A 23,258-nucleotide genomic window follows, 5' to 3' on the forward strand; every position below is an offset into this window, starting at 1 on the left:
TAGACAGACTTGGGTCTGTTCATCTCTGAACAAATCCCTGGCAAGAGGATGGAACCACCTGGGTTGGCTTTGACTAATTATCTGGGGTAGAATGAATGTTGGGAAATCTTCCAGTTCTTCTCCAAAATGTTGCTACACCCTGAGACCCCCACTTGTAAGTGTATCCATCAGAGTTGAATCAGAGAGGCAGAGTTACTATGAGTGGCACAGAATAAAGAATGTATTGTGAGGATTAGATCTTATTCAATTGTGGAAGCTGGTGAAGTGGGGGGTTTGTGTAGGACACTGCCTCCATGGCTGCTGTTAAGCCTGAAGTCACTAAAATTCAGCTAGACTAGCGATTGGGAGGGAAAGCTGGTGCCCTTCAATCAGGACTCAGCTAACAGCGGAGATCTGGCAGGTGCTGGAGAAGCTGAGGGGCTTGGTTCCCTGCAGGCCAACAAGGTGAGCCAGCAGGTCAGTGACAATGTGCGTGGGCTGTCACAGTGCCTGGCAATCTGCAGAACCTCAGAGCATAACCAAACAGCTGAGGCTTCACAGACCTCAGGCAAAATGCCTCTTGTACTCATTCCCAACCTGGAAACATACAAAAGAAGGAACTCTGGGGGGAATTAGGTCCCAGTTAACTACACTGAGAGAGGGCAAAGCAACCACAATAAGAATAATACAGTGTATTGATTCTCAGTCTGGGGTATTTTGCCTCCAGAGGTCATTAGGCAATGTCTAGAGATGTGTTTTGTTTGACTCAATTGAGAAGAAGCTATTGGGAGCTAGTGCAGAAGCCAGAGATGCTGCTAACTATCCTAGAATGCACAGGACAGCCCCTCACAGCAGAGAATTATCTTATCCGAAATGTCAACACTGATCAGGTTGAAAAACCCTGATCTGGGGTGACCACCTATTGTAAACAAATTATGTTCAAACTCTGTCTCTGCTTCAGCTTCATAGAGCAGGGAGAACCGCAGCTTAAGTTTACTTGGTGGCGGGAACTAGTGGTGTATGTCTGCATTTGAGAGCATAGCACCTGTCCAGGACATTTGACCTCTATTTCATGTTTATTATTAGAAGGCCCTTACTTTGATTAAGAAAAAAAAAATTAACAAAGGTTTTATCCCCAACTTCATATCAAGTCCACCAAGAATATGACTCATCCTTTATATGTCTCCTCCCCACCCTATAGTGACTTGTTTCCAGGGTGATATCTGTTGTTTCTGGACTGCTTTTATTAGAGAATGCAGAGTCAACCAGCCTTTCATATCCAGCCACACTTACGTGTATGCAAAATCCATTTGTCAATAGAAACTTTACACTGTACCAGGAGATAGGCTCTCAAGCCTTTTGGGACATGGTTTATAGGTACAATATGGATACTTCTTTGGTTGATATTTCCAATTAAATTCTCAGGCAAGTTCTTCCTGGTGATTTTATGACATCATTTGTGTCACATGTCACTTGACTGATGAGATGGAAATTGCTGGAAAGAAATCTAAGTCAAGGAGGCTAGTGTATCCCTTTGAAACTTTCATTTTCTATTAGATTATTTGTACTTTTCAGAAATTGCATGGTATAGATTCAGTAACAGCCCAGGAAGCAGTAGGTAATACAAAAAACAAAAAATGGGAAGAGACACTGATGGATGGCAAACTGTTTATGGATCTGATGCTATAACTCTCTGGCGGTTTCACTGAAGTATGAGGATAATATCTAGTGAGATGGCTACCGTTCCTTGCTGGACTGCCACTATGGTAGGATTCATTCCAGGGATGTGGGCTTTGGCCAGCCATAGGGAGGAGAACCAGTGAGGAACCTTTGATATCCCTGACTTCCCAATCTCCAGGTGAGATGTGGATATCTATTCTAGAACAATTAATAGTAAGGAAATGTGAATATATACATATGATATAAAATATAACATTTGCATAATGGAAAGAATGCTGTGGAATTGGACAGGTGAGTGAGGCATTGATTAACTGGGCCCATATGAATTATAATTTTAAGGCATTCGATTAGCCTTAGTTATTTCACTGAAGTTCTTCTTGAGTCTCTTGAATCAAAAGCAGTTCATTTGGAAGTAATAGAAAAACAAACCCAAACTGAAAGGAGATTTATTGGCCAAAGTGTGCCAGGCATCAGGTATAATTTTTCCTAAGGCTGGCTTTGCTCCTCATGGTCACAAGACGGCTGTTCTCAGAGCCACTGATGCTCTGTGTTTTCATGTCCAGGGACTGTTAACACAATACTTAGCACAGTTATTCAACACATGTCCTAATTTCTGACCCAGTGGAATTCACCTGTATCACTAGCTGTGGTTGGGGAAATGCTATGTTCTGGGTGGACTGGGCTAAGGATTATTACTCATCGCTCATCCACTGTGGCTAAAGGATTGATGTCATGTTACTGATTTATACCCCTGGCCCCCATTCACACAGCCCTTAGTAGGGAAGGTTGGTTTTACAAAGGTGAGTCTGGTTGCTGTTGGGAATTGGGAATATGGAGAATGCATGCAGATACAGAAACAGCAAGTGTCTCCTCTATCCCTCCAGAGTGATAAATGGAGGCTAAAAAAATTCCTGCTTTAAACAGTGTTTTCCACCCAAAGTGAGTGTCTCAAAGCACTTAACTATCAGGGGATATTATTAAAAGTTGAAACAGGAAAAAAATGATGCTTTATGATCAAATCAAGTTAAGGTAATTATTTGCTGCTGCTACTAATTTTCATTGTGAATCTGAGAAAGAGAAAGAGAGGGAACAAGAAAGATGTTTTCTAAACTTATTTCACAAGGGAACCCTTGCTTTGAAGAATTCCTACCACATATTTCAAGACATGGTTTGGGAAATGCGATAGCCTATTGCTTCCTTTGATTGAAACTAATTCCCCTTAAGATTTCTAGGCTAATAAAGCTTTAATAATCCTTTCTGATTATAAAGATAAAGCATACTCACTTAAAAGATAGAAAGAGAAATCCATAAAGAGCAATATAAAAAACAGTATTTCTACTCAGAACTACTATTAATATTTTAGTGAATGCCCCTTTTTTCTTTTCTCATATATATACTCTCTCCATATACATTCAAACATTTAGCCGAAAACTTGAATAATATTTTACATACTGTTTTGTAACTTGCTCATTTTAGGGTTTCCTCATCTCAATAGAAATCTATTTTTCCACTATTAATGGTTAGACAATATGCAGTTAATAAGATAAACCGCACTGTATTGGACCAATCTCCAATACTGAAATTTAGGACTTTTAAGAAAATATATTACAAATAATCTGCTGAACACAGGCATACCTTGTTTTATTGAGCTTTGCAGATATTATGTTTTCTATAAATTGAAGATTTGTGGCAGCTATGTCAAGCAAGTCTATTGGCACCATTTTTTTCCAATACCATTCGCTTACTTTTTGTCTCTGTGTCATATTTTGATAATGTGTGCAAGACTTCAAACTTTTTCATCATAGTTACATTTGTTATGGTGATTTGTGGTCAGTGATATTTCATGTTACTATTGCAAAAATCTTACAACTCTCTGAAGGCTCAGATGATGGTTAGCATATTTTAGCAGTAAAGTACTTAAGTTACATACCTTAAACTATCAGTTAAGGCATATCAAACATGGTATATTTTTGGTTATGAACTTTAAAAAAAGAAATTTAAAAGTTGTTGAGTTAAAAATAAATAAATAAAATTTTAAAAATAGTAATAAAATAAAAAGCAATGTTTGGTTTGGACATAATGTCACTGCACATTTGGTAGACTACAGTACAATGTGAACATAAATTTTATATGCATTGGGAAACCAAAAAATTTGTGTGACTCACTTTATTGCAGGATCTAGAACTGAGTCATCAGTATCTCTGAGATAAGCCCATATCCTCGATATATAAACCTTTGCAAAGTTGAACACTTGAACATTTCTTTCCTCAGGAAAAATTTCTGCCAGTAAATTTACTGAGTCAAAGGGCATTTATATTTTAAGGCCATAGACATTCATTTTGGAGCTAATATTTCATTAGCAATATTATATGCTTAATCCAGAGGGAGGGTTTGCACATGAATTGCAATCATGGGTTTTATAGGATACAAATGGCATTGCTCTGTGCTTTTTCTTTCTTTTTTTTTTTCTGAGAGCAAATGTGCCTGCTAGCAGTAAATATTAAACAAAACCTCAGTTCTGCAATCTGGCACTCAATTGTTCATTTCTTCAACATAGCAGGGGGAAAAAAGTTATTTTGATAGTGTAACAAACACATTGATCTATTGAAGTACTACCACAGACATTTTTAATTTCTGTGAAAATAATCGAGTCTGCAGGAATAATTATAGCTATCAAATTGTTTCTTCCAAAAAAGAAAAGAAAGGGGGTTGAGCTAATAGAGTTATAGTTCTTTTGATCCTGAGGAAAAGAAGCAAGAAACTTGTCCTCAAATGGGAGGGTGGGCAGGGAGGGAGAAAGGAAAGGGTAGTCCTTATGGGTCCCCAGAACACACAAAGGGTTGGCAGGATCGCAAGCTCATTCATCTGTCAGCTGTTATCACTTTTGGCCTCAGACTTCGAGCTAAGGAGGCACAGGTGGGGGGTGTTGCTGAAAGAAGAGGCTTAAAATTTTATGCCTTTTATATTGCAAGGGCAAAAACCATGTAGCCTTGCTTATAAATCTGGTTAATACACTTTCATACATTATTTCATCTAATCATCGAAACTATGCCATGAAGTTTGTGCCATCATGTACATTTCATATATGAGAAAATAAGCATCAAAGAGATGAGAGGTTGAATTGATTTGCTCTTGTCAGCTAAACTGTAACAGAGCAGGAAGAGTTTGAACCCCGACACTGAAAGCTGTAATATCCTGGTAACCCACCACCCTGTATTTTCCTATTATTCATTAAGGACTCTGATATACCAAGTACTTTCACGTGAATAATCAAATGTTTAACCCTTGGAAAAATCCTCTGAAGTAGATGTTACCATCTGTATTAGTTTGCTAGGGCTACTATAACAAAGTACCACACACTGAGCTGCCTAAAATAACAAAACCTTGTTGCCTCATAGTTCTGGAGGCTAGAAGTCCAAGATCAACGTTATCAGCAGGGGCACGCTCCCTCTGAAGGCTCTAGAAAAGAATCTATTCTGGGTCTCTCACTAATTACCTTCTGGTAGTTTTTTAACGTGATTGCTTAAACCGCAGTCTTCACATGGCATTCTCCTTACGTGTTTCTGTCTCCAAATTTCCCTCTTATAATGATACCAGTCACACTGGATTAGAGGCCCATTCTACTTCAGCATGAACTCATCTTTACTAATTACATATGCATTGACCCTATTTCCAAAGAAGATCACATTCCCATCATGTTGGGGCTTAGGACTTCAATGTATGAATTTGGGAGAATGCAATTAGGGTTTAATTGAGTAGGAAATGGGAACCCACCCCTGTATTCTTGCCTGGAAAACCCCATGGACAGAGGAACCTGGAGGACTATGGTCCATATGGTCACAAAGAGCGGTACCCAACTGAATGACTGAGCACAATTCAACCCACAGCATCGTGTGTCCCGTCTTACTGGTTGATGTAAAGTTGCTGAGCATGTAAAGATCAGGGCCAGAATTTGGAGTCAGCTTTTCTGACCATGAGCCCCCAGGATTTTCCTATTATAGTCTCCTTCTTCTTGAAAATCACTCAGTTGTGTCTGACTCTTTGCAACCCCGTGGACTATACAGTCCATGGAATTCTCTAGGCCAGAATACTGGAGTGGGTAGACTTTTCCTCCTCCAGGGGGTCTTCCTGACCTAGGAATTGAACCAGGGTCTCCTGCATTGGAGGCAGATTCTTTACCAGCTGAGTCCCAAGGGAAGGGAGCACAGGAGCTGGGCATTGCAGGGTGACGCCGGCAGCAAGCCAGAAACCCACAAGGTGAGGAAGGTGGCAGGAAGGCACTCACCAGGGGCCTACCAACCTGTCCTGCCTGTGGCGAGGACCAACAACTGCCCACACTCGGCCCACAAGTCCCCTTACTTCTAAATAAATATGGATAAAATCAGAGCCAATGTGCTTGAGGCATAAAAAATTGTCATGCAAATTGTACATTAAAAATGTAAATACAATGTAATTACAAAGGTGATTTAATCCCAGTCCAGCCTATTTAGCTAAGGATAATGAAAAAGTCACAGAATTTTGATTGAGAATATAGGACTTTCAGACATGTGAGACTGCTAGGCAAGAGATTAGATGCTTGGAAGCCAGGGACAGAATAAACTGGCTTTTTTGATAAACATTAAAGAAGAGAACATTGAGAACAAGGTACTATATGGGGTCCAGAGAATGAACACACAAGGCTGAGGATCCCAGGATGCATCACACCCCTGCCAGGTTCATGGCGCACCTGGACTGGCAAAAATGGCTAAATAATTCTAAGACAGGTGCTAATAATGCAAGCTGGTTTCTAGTTTACTTGAGGCAGAGTCACCAAATACCCTGGGTTGCCTGGATCTAAGGGGTTGCCCAGAATAGTATTTTCAGCATTAAAGCCCAAACAATCCCAGACAGATAGGGGGGATTATCACCTACTAAGGGGTGAAACCGGATGTCAGCTGTGAACCGGATTAACAAGGGGGGCCTCTTGGTTTAAGTTCCATGTCAGTGAGTCAATCATTTGCCACAGGAATCCTTCATCTTCTGGTGAAACTAAGAACGATGTCAGATACCACACCTAATCAGTACATAGCTGTTACCCCACAGAAATACAGAATGGTAATGTTCTATTGCTTTCTGGCTGAGTTAAAGACGTTAGGCGATGGGGAATTCACTGAAAGTGAAGATCATACACAGGCGTTGGTCCTTTGTAACTGAATATAGCAAAGGCTGCACCTGGACCATCAGGGTCCCTTCTGTTTCACCCTCTTCTCTTCCATCCCAGCTCCTGTCCCCCATACGAACAGTGAGAGAGGATTTCTCAAACTTCCCTGGCCGTGAAAATCAACTAAGGCACTTATTAAAAGTAGATTCAGTGAAAGTCACTCAGTCCTGTCCGACTCTTTGCAACCCCATGGACTATACAGTCCATGGAATTCTCCAGGTCAGAATGCTGGAGTGGGTAGCCTTTCCCTTCTCCAGGGGATCTTCACAACCCAGGGATCAAACCCAGGTCTCCCACATTGCAGGTGGATTCTTTACCAGCTGAGCCACAAGGGAAGCCCAAAAGTAGATTCAGAGACAAACATATTTAGAATCTTCAGGGAGGAGCTGGAAGCTACAGCTACATCTCTATGTGTTTACTAGATAAAGCTTTAAGCAAGTTCTCCGGGTGATTGTTGGGTCATCAGAACTAGCAGCCATGCCAGCAGGAAACTATACACCCATTCTCCTCTCAGAAGAAATGAGGAGATTCATTCACTACCATTTCTATCTTCAGAATACACAGAGAGGGGAGAAGGTGGAGCATGCTAGTTTCTGCTCAATTCTTCCGTGTCTATTTCTGAGACACATTTTTTGTTTTGCAACAAGCATAGGTAGGAAAGACAGAACTCTCTTTCTGGATAGAACTTTTTTTTAGATAGAACTTTCTTTCTGGATAGAACTTTTTTGGATACAACTTTTTTCCCCTGTTACTCTGCTCAGTGTGATTCCCTGATCGCCATGTTTTTGGCAAGCAAAAGGAGCTGGGGAAGGAAACAGAGGTGGTTTGAGGAGGGGTGCCAACAGAACCTCAGTACAGGGCAGGTAGAGAGGCGTCAGCTCTTGGTGTTGAGCTTTTATCTGAGTGGAGGATGAGGAGGGTTCCAGATTGTTAACTCATGGCGGCTGGCAGCTTTATAGTTTTTTAATTAAATAACCCCCAGCCAGAGGAGTGCACACCAATCCCCCACCTCCTCCTCATGAAACCTCATTAAGCAAGAGGACTATAATTAAACCTGGAATCCATGGCTGACACTCCTATATCTGTCTGTGGCTCATGCACCAGCTTTGGACACAAAGGCAGTTCGCTCCTCCGCATTTTATGGGCAGAGGGCAAGGACCAGGGCAAGGCCATCTTTATTTATCACTTAACGGGCAACTTGGCCCTTCCTCCAGGGTAACCAGATGTGCCTTTTGTCCTTAGCCACCTCCACTGTGGATGGGTGCCCATCAAATAATGCAAGACATCTACTTGGAAGGGCCAATTTACCTCAAGCAGATGAGGACTTTGATTCCTGACAGCGAGGGAATTTTCCAGATATTCCATTGCCCAGCGTTTGGGCCCATTATGTCAGGAATATTTCCACATGATTGGAGGTGGACAGCCATCAGCATTTTTAGCTTAGGCCTATAGCAGCAGCAGCAGCAGGGCCCTCTGGCTACAGAGGAGGCTGTTTCCTACCCTGCCCCCTCATTCTCTCCTCCCCTCCTCCAGGTGTCAGCCTCACCCTGTACCTTAACCCTTTCCCAGCTCTCTTGACTTTTTGGTCGGCTGGCCATCCTCCCGTTTCTGAACTTTCTCCACCCCCACCCCAATTTCTAATTGCAGAGCTTATAATATGGGGTGGTTCTTCTCCTTGATATCAGGAAACCAGTTTCTTAAGATAGGACCAGACTCCTTTAACATTCTGCAACATGAGGGAGAGGAGAGAGGGGAGGGGAGCGGGTAGGAAAGAAACACAGAAAGGCAGAGCTCTTTTCAGATGTAATCTATTGTGGAGAGCCAAACTCTTCTCCCCACCCCCATCTTGGCCAAAGCGCTGGTAATATTATTTCCTGCAAAGCCCCCAAACCCAGTGAAGACGAATTTATCATTTACATCATTTCTCTTTGTAGCTCTGACAATTCATATTACCGCAGAACCTGACATCTCCACTTTCCTCCAATTGATAAATAATCTCTTTTTGATTTCTGTAACTGAGGAACATCATAAGCCTAACATACAAAGGAAGATTCATTGGTCGTTTATTTCACATGTGAGCTCCTTGAAAAATTGAGTTTGCGTCGCCATTTGGGCATTAATTCCTGACACATCACTTATCATGTTTTGATCGTTTCCAAGAGAACACCATATTTTAACTCTTTGGGAATAATTTAACTGATCAAATACATAGCATCTGGTTGTTATGGTAACCAAAGTTCTAAAAATAATATAAAGAAAAGACCACCTTTAATTGAAATCACAAGAAGTTGTTATGGTAACTGGAATTTTAAAAGTAACTAGGTTAAACTACATTTCATTTTATCTAGCACTTTACACAAACAAATTCTGATTGAAATATCAGGTTTAATTTAATCAGTTAATTAATGTCACTAAATGTCATTTATCTTATAACTCATTTACATTCACTGTTGCATTATCCAAATTGCTAATTTATAACCATTCTGCCTTCAATTTAACATTCTAGAACCTGTGGCAAAGTATTTAGTGAGAAGGGAAGAGTGAAACTAGGATTGGTTATCCATCTAAGATCTGACCCTACCTCTTACTAGTTTGCTAAAGCCTCTGTTTCTCCTGTCAAGTGGGGATGATATTACCAGTTCTGCTCTTGTCACATTATTTGTATGGATCCAATAAAGCTGTGAATATGTTTTAATAGTCAAGAACCTACAACATACATTATTAGTATGCCATATTATTTTGTCCACTCATTTTTTATATTGAATTTTTAAAAAGAAACCACATGAAAATATGCTAGAGACATTTACAGTTAAAACAAGTACATAATTTTGAATCTCGTAACTAAATTTAAAATGGCATATTTTTTAATCTCATAGGTCAATACTCTTAAAAATTAAAGATAATGAGAAGAAAAGGGTGGTATGAAATATTTTCTTGATACCCCTGGTGTCTTGCATGTAGGAGGTGCTTAAAAGCTACTTAATGAATTTACATTAATATATGATGTTTTAGTAGTGGATTTCACAAACATGAGCCACTGTGCTAAAATAAACTTGTACAAAAATTCAAATTATCCCTGTCTTGAGAGGCAAAGCTGACATAAAAACACGTGTTCTCAAACTTTAGTTTCCATAAGAGCAGAGGGACAGGTTAACTCTACAAGCAAGTGGAGGTATTGCAGAAAAAAACAATTCTGACTCCATGTTGGAACCGTTTCTTTGACTTGCTTCTCGTTGCTTTCGTTACTATAGTCACACATAACGGTCTGCCTCAGAGAATCCTGTCCCTCTGTCTGACTGTTAAACTAAAGAACCCTGTCCACCTGTAGATGGCAGGAAGGAAGAAATTAACACATCCTTTGCTTGAGGCTTGCCATTCTAGGGAGATATTTGCAAGAATAATTAAGGCCTTTTTACTTTATTTCCTCACCTTCTCCCATCTCTGACCTATGAAAGAAACTGGCAACCAGACCCCGACAAGATGGTTATTCTGAGACATTAGTCTGCCATCCTCTCAGTCAGCTGGCTTAGCCTGCTTTCCAAATAAAGTTCTATTCCTTCCCTAAGCTCATCATCTCTGATTCATTGGCATGTCGTACACTAACCAGAGCGAGGTTGGACTCGGTAACAGATGGTGTGAGAGGATTTAAGAAAGGACTGATGAGAAAGTTCGCCTTAAAGAATGTGTCCCAGGCTGGGAGAATCTGGAGATAATGGAAGTCATTCCATTCATTGGGATCACACTTTTTCTAAGCGGTTGGCAGTATCAAGAGAGAGGCAGCTCAGAACAGAATATACAGAACCCTAGGCCATTGCCCAGTCAGTACTAGAGAGGCAGCACTTCAGAACTAAAAAAAAGTATTAGTTCCAAAAAGAAAACTGCAAAATTGAATTTAATAAATGTTTAAACATCTACAAACTGTAACATTGGGCCAACTTTATTGTCACGTTTTTGACTCCTAAATATTTCATCACAGCTAAAACAATTTGAAAGTTAAATTTTTCACCCTTTGTAAGATCCTTGCAAAGTGATTGCCAAGAAATTCTAGCCAATCTCAAATTAAATTAGTTATCTGTAGCCAAATAATTTCATAAGCAAAATTACATTTTTCTTTACCCTAAAAGTAGGTACAGGTTAGTATTTGAAATGAGGTTGGAGAGGAAGAGAAATTTTCTCTACTCTTCCTGGACTTCTGGCTGCTCTAAAAACTAAGTTGACAGACAGATTAACAGGAGAAAAGTCAAATTTAATTTTGTATATAAGGGGGCCCCATATACATGAGAGACTCTGAGACAGGCAGAATGAGGTATATGTGCCATCTTGAACTGAAGAATGGCATAGGGGTCTGGAGCTTCCTAGGACAGGACGGTCATTCACAGGACAATAAGGAGAAGAGCAGATATTTGGTAATTAGATGTTTCTTGGCTATATAGATAGGGCAATTGAGATAAAATTTATCTCTGGTAATCTTTTTGGGGGAAAGTCCTCAATTTAAATTCTTCTCATTGTCCACCACAATGAGAAATCCATACACCATGACTAGAGAGTGGCCCCCACTTGCTGCAACTAGAGAAAAGCCTGAGCAGCAGTGAAGACCCAGAGGAGCCAAAAATAAACATTTTGAAAAAAGCATGTCAAGGATTTAAAAATAAGAGGTGACAACTGGCAAAAAAAAAAAAGGTTTAAGATGTACATATGTCAGAACAATAACAAAAACAGTTTAATGAGGAACAAGGCTGTGCTGTAGAAAGTTTAGTGAAGGGAGTCACACCTGAGTTCAAGTCCGGCTCCATCCTCTGGAGCTCAGCTTCACATTCTCCAGTGTTGCAGGCAGCTATGACCAGCACCAGCATCTTTCAAAAGTTCTTGGAATTCCCTCACTCTGAAAGCTCTTTGCAAAGATGAGATCAGGGTAAAGCTTTCCTGGTCTTTTTGCCTCTAGCCTTTGCAACAGCTTTATATTTAATCATTCTCCTGCATGAAATCTCCAGGAGTCCTGATTGATCCACTGTCATTATTACAGTTATTGTTGTTGCTGGAATGACTCCCTACTAGTCTTAGAAACAGGATCTAGTTTTACATACCACGGTGTCCCGTGAATGGAATATGGGGACTTGTGCAGAGATGGCAATGCACCTTGTGCTGCTTCCTCCTGCTTTGCTCAAAGCTGGACTCAACTGAAAACCAATCTGGCTGAGCATCTTCCTTCTCAATACAGAGCTCCAAACAGCTACGACTTGCCCATAGAAGATGGTATTACATATGAAATCTATTTGTTATTCCTGAGCTAGCTGAGAAAAGAGTGTTGTAAGGATAAATTAATGCACAAATGTAAAACAACCTTGACTTAAACTCTTTGCCCTTTTAAGGATAGAGCACGTGTCCCTTGCTCCTTAGAAGAAAAGTTATGACCAACCTAGGCAGCATATTAAAAAGCAGAGCCATTATTTTGCCTACAAAGGTCGATCTAGTCAAGGCTATGGTTTTTCCAGTAGTCATGTATGGGTGTGAGAGTTGAACTATAAACAAAGCTGAGCGCCGAAGAATTGATGCGTTTGAACTGTGGTGTTGGAGAAGACTCTTGTGAGTCCCTTGGCCTGCAAGGAGATCCAACCAGTCCATCCTAAAGGAGATCAGTCCTGGGTGTGCATTGGAAGGAATGATGCTGAAGCTGAAACTCCAATACTTTGGCCACCTGATGCAAAGAGCTGACTCATTTGAAAAGACCCTGATGCTGGGAAAGATTGAAGGTGGGAGGAGAACAGGATGACAGAGGATGAGATAGCTGGCTGGCATCACCAACTCAATGGACATGAGTTTGAGTGTACTCCGGGAGTTGGTGATGAACAGGGAGGCCTGGTGTGCCACAGTCCATGAGGTCGCAAAGAGTCAGACAACTGAGCGACTGAACTGAACTGATGTGTTGCTTACCTTCTGCTCACAGGTGTGATTGCTTTTTAAAAGAAAATGTATGCATTTAGGGCATGGAAACTTCTGAAAAAAGTTACTTTCTGCTTTTTCTTCAAATACAGGAAAGTAGAGAATTAATAATTTAGGAAATATGAGACCCCATGGACTCTAGTCCACCAGGCTCCTGTGTCCATGGAATTATCCAGGCAAGAAAATTGGAATGGGTGACATTCTCTTCTCCAAGGGATCTTCCCAACCCAGGGATCGAACCCTGCATTGCAGGCAGATTCTTTACCATCTGAGCCACCAGGGACTCAAAGAAAAGTATAGGAATATGTATAATAATGATGTGACCTGCATAATATCTTACAGACAGTATCTCTGTCCAATCTGCACTGGTATCCTGGATTTGTGCATGTCCCAATATATAAATTCATTTCAAAATGAGGGACTTTTCCTTTACTGAAAAACTAGAAACAGAATGTCTGTAAGGTGATCCTCTAGTTGATGGCTTAGAAGTGAGCTCTATTAATGTAATGGTCTTTAAAGTTTTTGTTTTTGATCATAGAATCCTTAAACCAGAAAAGTTCCCAAGGGCTCTGAGGCTCTACCCTCTCTGACTGAACCTAAATGTCCTCTGACTAATGATCGTCATCTTCTCCTCAGTGACTTGCTTCAAAGTAGGCAATTTTTGTTTTACTTTTATCTTTTTTTAAAAAAAACCTACTTTGTCACTGTTTCTCTATGATTAGCATATGTTTTTAATTGGCTTACTCATTTTCCCTTTCTCTACTGGATTTTTCTTTTCACTGATTTTTAAAGGATACCTACCCCATCTTGAGTTGAATTTTTCTTATCAAGTCGTCATTTCACCTACAGTACTTTTATAGCTAAGCTTCCAATATCTGGGCAAAGGTAGTTAATTTTTATGTTTTTTTTATTACCTTTGTTACTAAAGAGTCTGAATTATTGAGGTTATATGGTTCTTCCTGAAACAGTAACATTATCTGTTTATGTTTTAAGAATACCTTCTTGTGTAATAACACTTGTAGAATGACTATATCTCTAAAAGTAACTATATTGTGATTTTCATGTTTGGCACAGAGGATGAGACAGTTGGATGGCATCACTGATTCAATGGACATGAATTTGAGCAAACTCCCAGTGATAGTGAAGGACAGGAAACCCTGACATGCTGCAGTTCACAGGTTGCAAAGAATTGGACATGATTTAGTGACTGAACAACAATAAATCTTGTGATTTTCATGTTTGGCAATATTGTAGGTGCTAGTACAGACTTGCCCTGTCGCTGTACATGGCTATTTTCAGACACTGGATAATAGTACAAGACTATAATCCATGATAGAAGGCAAACAAGGTGAACCCAAGAATCACAGTTACCTTCTTTGAAAGCAATTTCTGGACCATGGCCCACAAAAAGGAAATCCAAACAGAGTGCAGTAGTCTTGCTAAATTAAAAAGACAAAGACAGAGTTTGTACAGGCTAAGACACCTGGGATTTATAAGACAGGACCAGAGAAAGATATGAAGAGAAATGGCTTCAAAACTCAATTGCATCTCCTCTATTGTCTTATTCTCTAAGCCACTTTGTTCTATTTCTTTTTTTAGTGTTTTCTCTAAGGTTTACAATACTCATCTTTGACATATTCTTGATATAGAGCAAAAATACTACATGCAAAATATATTATGACCAAACGGATTATCCCAAGAAGCAAGGTTGACTTACCATTTGAAAGTCTATTAATGCAGTTCACCACTAACAGAGTAAAAGGGAGGGAGGGTAAATTCATATGAACTTCTCAATAGAAACAGAAAAAAATATTTTGACAAAGTTCAATACAAATTCATGATAAAATCTCTCAGCAAATTGCAAGAGGTGAAATTTGTTCAAGCTGACAAAGGGCATCTGTCAAAAAAGAAAAAGGAGCAAATATCATTCTTAGTGATGAAAAACAAAATGTCCCTTTTATTAGTAATAATAAACAGTGTTACTAAGTATTACAGTAAGAAGGAGTGGAACCATGACAGCTGAAGAGCCCTATTTCTATAGATTGGAGGAATTTCCCCAAAGGAGATATACAGCTCTTTTTGACTTTACATATATGACTTTTCTCAGCTTCCATAGTAGCTCAGCTAGTAAAGAATCTGCCTGTAATGTAGGAGACCCCAGTTCGATTACTGGGCCAGGAAGTACCCCTGGAGAAGGGATAGGTTACTCACTCCAGTATTCTTGGGCTTCCCTGGTAGTTAAGATGATAAAGAATCCTCCTGCAATGCAGGAGACCTGGGTTTGATTCCTGGGTTGGGAAGATCCCCTGGAGGAGGGCATGACAACTGACTGCAGTATTCTTACCTGGAGAATCCCCACGGACAGAGAAGCCTGGCAGGCTACAGTCCATAGGGTCATGACTGAGTGACTAAGCACAGCAACAGTATGTACTCTTCATTAAAAGTATTATTTTAGAAAGCATTTCATTGTAAAAAAATTCAGACAGTGTAAAATTGTGTCAAAAGAGTCTTTACAGCTAGAAATAAAAATCAAACACTGAATACAGCCAAATTTGTCTTCCTAATCCCCTCCTCCATCTTCCTCCTAGAAGCAGACAGTAACCCCTTTCAACAATTTCATGGTTTTTTATTCTGGAGCTTTTTTTTTTTTTTGATGCATATACAAGCATATATATATATTTGTGTTCCTTAATGTATGGTTCCATATCAAAGGCTCAAGGCTGCTTGCTGCTGCTGCCTTTGATATATATATGTTTACAAGCACTAAAATGGCCAAAGAGTAAACAGTGGGAGGTAAATGTGCACAGCAAAGCACTTGGTTAATTTGGTTAATCAGCTTTATCATAAGTAACCTGGCCAGCGCAGCATGCTAGAAGCTCCCAGCAGGGAAGGAGGAGGGAGCTGGCGATGGGGCAAATTAACTGATCATCACGACCTATTGAGTCTGATTCATGTTGCTGTTTACATCTGAAGGGTCTGATTGGAGGGAGTAAGGCAAGAGCAGTTGTCAGCATTTCAGGACATCAGCCTTTCTTGGTTTTAGTTTATGGAGATTCAACATGCATGATTCACAGGACATTGAAAACATTATACCAACGCAGAGTAAGGCTTTTTAGCCTGTTTGGCTCAGTTTCAGAGCCGAACTTTGGAGTGAGCTCTTTCCAGGCATGGCTGGGTGACACTGGAGAAGGGCAGATCCTAGCAAACCAGTATCGGTAGAGTGGAATCTAGAGAATTTTATACTGTGAAAGTTTAGATTTCACTTCTTATTAAAGATTTCTTCAGTTCAGTTCAGTCATTCAGTAATTTCCAACTCTTTGCAACCCCATGGACAGCAGCACACGAGGCTTCCCTGTTCATGACTAACTCCCAGAGCTTGCTCAAACTCATGTGCATGGAGTCGGTGATGCCATCCAATCCTCTCATCCTCTGTTGCCCACTTCTCCTCTTGCCTTCAATCTTTCTTAGCATCAGGGTCTTTTCCAATGAGTCAGTTCTTTGCATCAGATGGCCAAAGTGTTTGAGCTTCAGCCTCAGCATCAGTCCTTCCAATGGATATTCAGAACTGATTTTCTTTAGGATTAACTGGTTAGCCTTTGCCCTGCTTCATTTTGTACTCCAAGGTCAAGCTTGCCCATTACTCCAGGTATATCTTGACTTCCTACTTTTGCATTCCAGCCCCCTATTATGAAAATGACATCTTTTTTGGGTGTTCGTTCTAGAAGGCCTTGTAGGTCTTCATAGACTGTTCAACTACAGCTTCTTTGACATTAGTCTTTGGGACATAGACTTGATTACTGTGATATTGAATGGTTTGCCTTGGAAATGAACAGAGATCATTCTGTCATTTTTGAGATTGCACACAAGTACTATATTTTGGACTCTTTTGTTGAATATGAGGGCTACTCCATTTCTTCTAAGGGATTCTTGCCCACAGTAGTAGATAAAATGGTCATCTGAATTAAATTTACCCATTCCAGTCTCTTTTAGTTCACTGTTTCCTAAAATGTCAATGTTCACTCTTGCCATCTCCTGTTTGACCACTTCCAGTTTGCCTTGATTCATGGCCCTAACATTCCAGGTTCCTATACAATAATATTCTTTACAGCTTCTGACTTCATTTCCATCACCAGTCAAATCTGCAACTGGGCATGGTTTTTGCTTTGGCTCTGTCTCCTCATTGTTTGTGGAGTTATTTCTCTACTCTTCTCCAGTAGCAGATTGGGCACCTGCCGACCTGGGGAGTTCATCTCTCAGTGTCCCATCTTTTTGTCTTTTCATACTTTTCACCGGGTTCTCAAGGCAAGAAGACTGAAGTGGTTTGCCATTCCTTTCTCCAGTGGATCATGTTTTGTCAAAACTCTCTACCATGATCCCTCTGTCTTGGGTGGCCCTACATGGCATGGCTCATAGTTTCATTGAGTTGGACAAGGCTGTGATCCAAGTGATCACTTTTGATTAGTTTTCTGTGACTGTGGTTTCCATTCTGGTGGATAAGGTAAGAGGCTTGTGGAAGCTCCTTGATGGGAGAGATGAGCTCTGAGGGAATTTAGGTCTTGCCCTGATGGGCAGGGCCATGCTCAGTAAATCTCTAATCCAGTTTTCTGTTGATGGGTGGGGCTGTGTTCCCTCCCTGTAGTTTGGCCTGAGACCAAACTATGGTAGAAGTAATGGCAGAAATGGTGACTTCCTTCAAAAGGACTTAGGCCAAGACTCTTGTACTCAGTACCCCTGACCCCACAGCAGGCCACTGCTGACCCATGCCTCCACTGGAGACTTCTGGACACTCACAGGCAAGTCTGGCTCAGTCTCTTGAGGGATCACTGCTCCTTTCTCCTGGGTCCTGATGCACACAAGATTTTCTTTATACCCTGCAAGAGTCTGTTTCCTCAGTCTTGTGGAATTTCTGTAGTCAAATACCACTGGCCTTCAAAGTCAAATTCCCTAGGAGTTCTTAGTCTCACTGAGATCCCTAAGTCAGGAAATGTGTTGTGGGCCCTAGAACTTTCACAACAGTGTGAGAACTTGTTGGTATAATTGTTCTCCAGTTTGTGGGTTGTCTGCTCAGTGGCTTTATGGTGGGGCTCACACATCACATCTTCCAGGTCTGCTGTAGCCAGAGCCCCTGTCCCCACAGCAGGCTACTGCTGACCCATGCAGGAGACACTCAAACCCTCAAAAACAGGTCTGGCTCAGTCTCTTGTGGGGTCCCTGGGTCCTGGTGAACACATTGTTTTGTTTGAGCCTTCTGAGCATCTCTGGAGGGTATTGGGATTTGATTCTAAATGTGATTTTGTCCCTCCTACCATCTTTTGGGGGCTTTTTCTTTGCCCTAGGAAATGGGGTATCTTTTCTGGGTGGGATTGAACATTCTCCTGTCGATGGTTGTTCAGCAGTTAGTTGCAATTTTGGAGGTCTCACAGGAGAAGATGAGCACACACCCTTCTACTTCACCATCTTGTAGCCGACCAGGCTCCTCTTTCCATGGAATTCTCCAGGCCAGAATACTGGAGTGGGTAGCCATTCCCTTCTCCAGGGGATCTTCCCAACCCAGGCATCAAACCCAGGTCTCCAACATTGCAAGCAGATTCTTTACCATCTGAGCCACCAGGGAAGTCCAAAGATTCCTTAAACAATTTTTTTGTTTGTTTGTTTTTACTTTAGGATGCATTTCCAGATAGTTATAGGTTTGTGGAAAATTTTTGAAGACATCTCTGGTAGCTCAGCTGGTAAAGAATCCACCTGCAATGCAGGAGACCCCAGTTGGATTCCAGGGTCAGGGAGTTTCCCTGGAGAGGGGATAGACTACCCAATCCAGTATTCTTGGGCTTCCGTGGTAGTTCAGATGGTAAAGAATCTGCCTGCATTGTGGGAAACCTGGATTCAGTCTCTGGGTTGGGAAGATCCCCTGGAGGAGGGTATGACAACCCACTCCAATATTCTTGCCTGGAGAATCTCCACGGACTAGAGGCTACAACCATGGGGTCGCAAAGAGTCGGACATGATTGAGCAACTAAGCACAGCACAAAGCAGAGTCCACTTATTCCCTAATACCTAGTTTCACCTATTATCATCCTCTATCAGTATAGTGTATATGTTATGATTAATGAACCAAAATTGAAGCAATATTATTAAATAAACCCATATTTTATTCAGATTTTGTTAGCTTTTACCTAATGTTCCAGGATGTCACATTACGGTTTGTCATTATGTCTCCTTAGACTCCTCTTGGTTGTGACAGACTTTCTCAGACATTCAGTGTTTTTGATACTCTTGAAAATTTTGAGGAATTAATCATCAGGTATTTCATATATACACGTGTATATATACATGAGTTCAGTTCAGTCGCTCAGTCGTGTCTGACTCTTTGCGACCCCATGAATTGCAGCACGCCAGGCCTCTCTGTCCATCACCAACTCCCGGAGTTTACCCAAACTCATGTCCATTGAGTCAGTGATGCCATCCAACCGTCTCAACCTCTGTCGTCCCCTTCTCCTCCTGCCTTCAATCTTTCCCAACATCAAGGTCTTTTCAAATGAGTCAGCTCTTTGCATCAGGTGGCCAAAGTATTGGAGTTTCAGCTCCAGCATCAGTCCTTCCAATGAACACCCAAGACTGATCTCCTTCAGAATGGACTGGTTGGATCTCCTTGCAGTCCTAGGGATTCTCAAGAGTCTTCTCCAACACCACAGTTCAAAAGCATCAATTCTTCGGTGCTCAGCTTTCTTTATAGTCCAACTCTCACATCCACACATGACCACAGGAAAAACCATAGCCTTGACTTGATGCACTCTTTTCTCAATTTTGAACTAATGCATTGTTCCATGTCTGGTTCTAACTGTTGTTTCTTGACCTGCATACAGGTTTCTCAGGAGGCAGGTCAGGTAGTCTGGTATTCTCATCTCTTTAAGAGTTTTCCACAGTTTGTTTCGATCCACACAGTCAAAGGTTTTAGTGTAGTCAATGAAGCAGAAGTAGATGCTTTTCTGGAATTCTTCTGTAGAGTTTTGGCCTTTCCAGAATGTCATATAAATGGAATCAAACAGTATATAACCTCTTCAGATTGACTTCTTTTATTTAGAACATGGACTTAAGGGTCACTCAGTTCTTTGCCTGATTTGATAGCTCGTTCATTTTTATCACTGAATAATATTCCGTTATGTGGATGTGCTACAGTTTGTTTATCAGTTGACCTATTGAAGGACATCTTGTTTGCTTCTAGTTTTAGTGATTATGAATAAAGCTTCTGTAAACATTTCATGCATATTTTTGTATGAATATATGTTTTCAAATCAGTTTGGTAAATATCTCAGGACATGATTACTATATTGTATATTAGTACTACGTTTAGCTTTGGAAGAAATAGCCAAACTGTCTTCCAAAGCAACTGTACCTTTTTCATTTCCACCAGCAATGGATAAGTTCTTGCTGCTATGCAATTAGGATAATAAGGTGGTTTTTTTTTTTTCCATCTAGTCATAGGTATGTTCTAGTATTACTTTACTGTTTTAATTTAAATTTTCCTAATAACAATGTTGGGCATCCTTTTATATGTGTATTGGCCATTTGTATTTCTTCTCTGGTAAGGAGACTGTTCAGATCTTTGCCCATTTTAAAATTATGATGTCTGTTTTCTTATTCAGTTTTAAAAGACATTTTTTATATACTGTGGATATATGTTCTTTATTGATACGTGTTTTACAAATATTTTTCTCCAAGTCTGTGGCTTTTTTTCCCCGTGTGATTAACGGTATCTTTCACAGAGCAGAATTTTTGAATTTTAATAAAATCCCCAAATTTTAGAGGTCCAATTTTAATACAAAGTATTGTTTAAAAAGAACCAAGTAAAGGTTTTTCTTTCATGAATTATGTTTTTTGATAGTGTATTTTAAAACATATCACCAAACCCAAGACCATGTGCATTTTCTCCTACATTTTCTTCTAAAAGTCGTATAGTTTTGTGTTTTATGTTTAATCTTATTAAAGTTTTAACTTGCTCGTGATGTAATTTCTTTTTAGGTGGTTAGGTTTGTGGGAAATGGTAATTTATTTGACAGAGCCTATTTCTCTTTCTGTGTTTGTTTTTCTTCCTTCAAATGGGATAAAGCAGAAAAGATGACTAGCTCAATGTGAAGTCTGATGAGTTCAGAGAGAAGTTGTTTCTGTTATGGATTTAGAAATGGTTCTACAGTGCCTTTTTAATTTGTAACAATTTTCATACACTAATAAGCTTTATTTAACAAAAAATAACGTATGGCAGGATTGTCAGAAAAAAAATGGGGAGAAATATCATCCTAGCTCTAGGGTTGGAATAGGAACTGAAGAACTTTTCTTTGAACAACAACATCAGAAGCAGGGGGCAGATCTCATAATGAGATCACCGTGGCCCTCAAAAGCAACCTTTTAACTTTCCTCTGATGGAAACATTCTCATAGTCACATCAGTTATAGGGCATTTATTTCCATTTTTATTCCATTGTAAAAAATAATTTAAATTTATACTTTTTTTGAATCCCATTTTGGAACATCCCATAAATCTTGTTATTTACCATTCTTACTGTTGTTGATTTCTAAACTATTGTTGTTTCTAAATTATTTCTAATTTCTAATTATTTGTAATGTTTTCTTCTTGACTCAATGACTCCTTACTCTCTAATCACAGTGTAAACTGTATACTTTTGGCCTTTGGTAATTTTATTGGTATGTGATCTTTTTATTCATTTATTTTTTGGTAAATGTTTTATTAGTATTGTAAATAAAGGTATATTCTATGCTTGTGTGGTATAAAGTTTGATTTACATTTATCAGCCACCAGAACATGATTAAGAGCTTCCCATTAGTATTTCACTTCTGTCCATTTCTCCTACTTTATAGCAGATTTCACTTTTTGGATTGTGTTTCATTGTGAAATACACTTTCTGACAGGACCTCTTCATTCCAGTTAGTATTTCTGCTTTAATTTCTATCATATTTATTATTTGTATTGTAATTCTTTTTAAAAATGTTTTTGCCTGATATATTTTCCCACTGTATAATCATTTAATAAATTTTTATAAAATAATTTTGTATCTAAAGGTGGTCTTTAGGAAATGTCACATGGAAGAGTTTCTCTTCTTACTACGGAATCTAAGGATATATTTTTTTAATGAAGGAGATTTTTCCAGCTGTCGTTATAGACGTAATGAACATATCTGGTCATATTCTGCCACCTTATTTTTGGATTTCTCCCACTGGGTTTTCTTTCCTTCTCCTAGCCCTCTTCTACTTTTTCTTTCTCTTTCTTCTCTTCCCTCTCTATCTCCTTATCTTTTTTCCCTCTTTTTGTTTACTGCCTTTTATTAATCCCATGTGACTAAGTTTTCTTTGCTTTCATTGTCTCTAATATTTTGGAAGAGATCTGTGCTGTTTTTTAAGCCACTAATAGTTACCATCATTTGAAAATCTACTTCAGTCCAGGGATGGCAACTATGCAATGTCATTCTCTGCTCTTCCAGGGAGGACAGTGTAAGTGGATCAGAGCAGTTTCCCAGATAGGACCTCAACAAAGCCCCCAGGCAGTCAATGCCAATTACCAGGAGTGGAAATTAAGCTGAAGTCTTGATGCCACCCTTGCTTTTTCCTATTTAATGAGTCAAGCCACTGGTTCCCAAACATTGCTGTGTGTTGGAAGAAGCTGAGGAGATTTTAGTTGCATTCCATACCAATTAAATACAAATGTCAGAGGGAGGAAGTCAGGCATCAGTGTTTCATAGAATCCCAGGAGATTCCAATGCACAACAAAATTTGCCAACTACTAACTTTAAGCACAATTTGACTTCTCACCCGTCTCTCCTTCTCATTTATGTCATTATTAATGTTTAAATATCATTCTTAATGACTAAAATTCTCTGTGCCCCCCGTCTCCCTTCTTCCCTTCCTCTCCTTTTCCCTCTCTTCTTTCCTCCAAACCATTTTTTGTTGTTCAGCCACTAAGTCATGTCCAACTCTTTGTGACCCTATGCATGCAGGACACCAGGCTTCCCTGTCCTTCAATATCTCCCTGAGATTACCCAAACTCATGTCCATTGAGTTGGTGATGCCATCTAACCATCTCATTCTCTGTTGTCCCCTTCTCCTCCTGCCTACAATCTTTCCCAGAATCAGGGTCTTTTCCAGTGAGTCGGCTCTTTGCACCAGGTGGCCCAAGTATTGGAGCTTCAGCTTCAGCATCAGTCCTTCCAAGGAATATTCAGGGTTGATTTCCTTTAGGATTGACTTGTTTGATTTTCCTGCAGTCCAAGGGACTCTCAAGAGTCTTTTCCAGCAGCACAATTAAAGCATCAATTCTGTCTAACTCTCACATCCACACATGATTGCTGAAAAAACCATAGGTTTGACTATACAGACCTTTGTCAGCAAAATGTTATCTCTGATTTTTAATGTGCTGTCTAGGTTTTTCATACCTTTCCTTCCAAGGAGCA

The sequence above is a fragment of the Capra hircus genome, chromosome 2 (assembly GCF_001704415.2).
Source record: "Capra hircus breed San Clemente chromosome 2, ASM170441v1, whole genome shotgun sequence".
NCBI classification, from domain to species: domain Eukaryota; kingdom Metazoa; phylum Chordata; class Mammalia; order Artiodactyla; family Bovidae; genus Capra; species Capra hircus.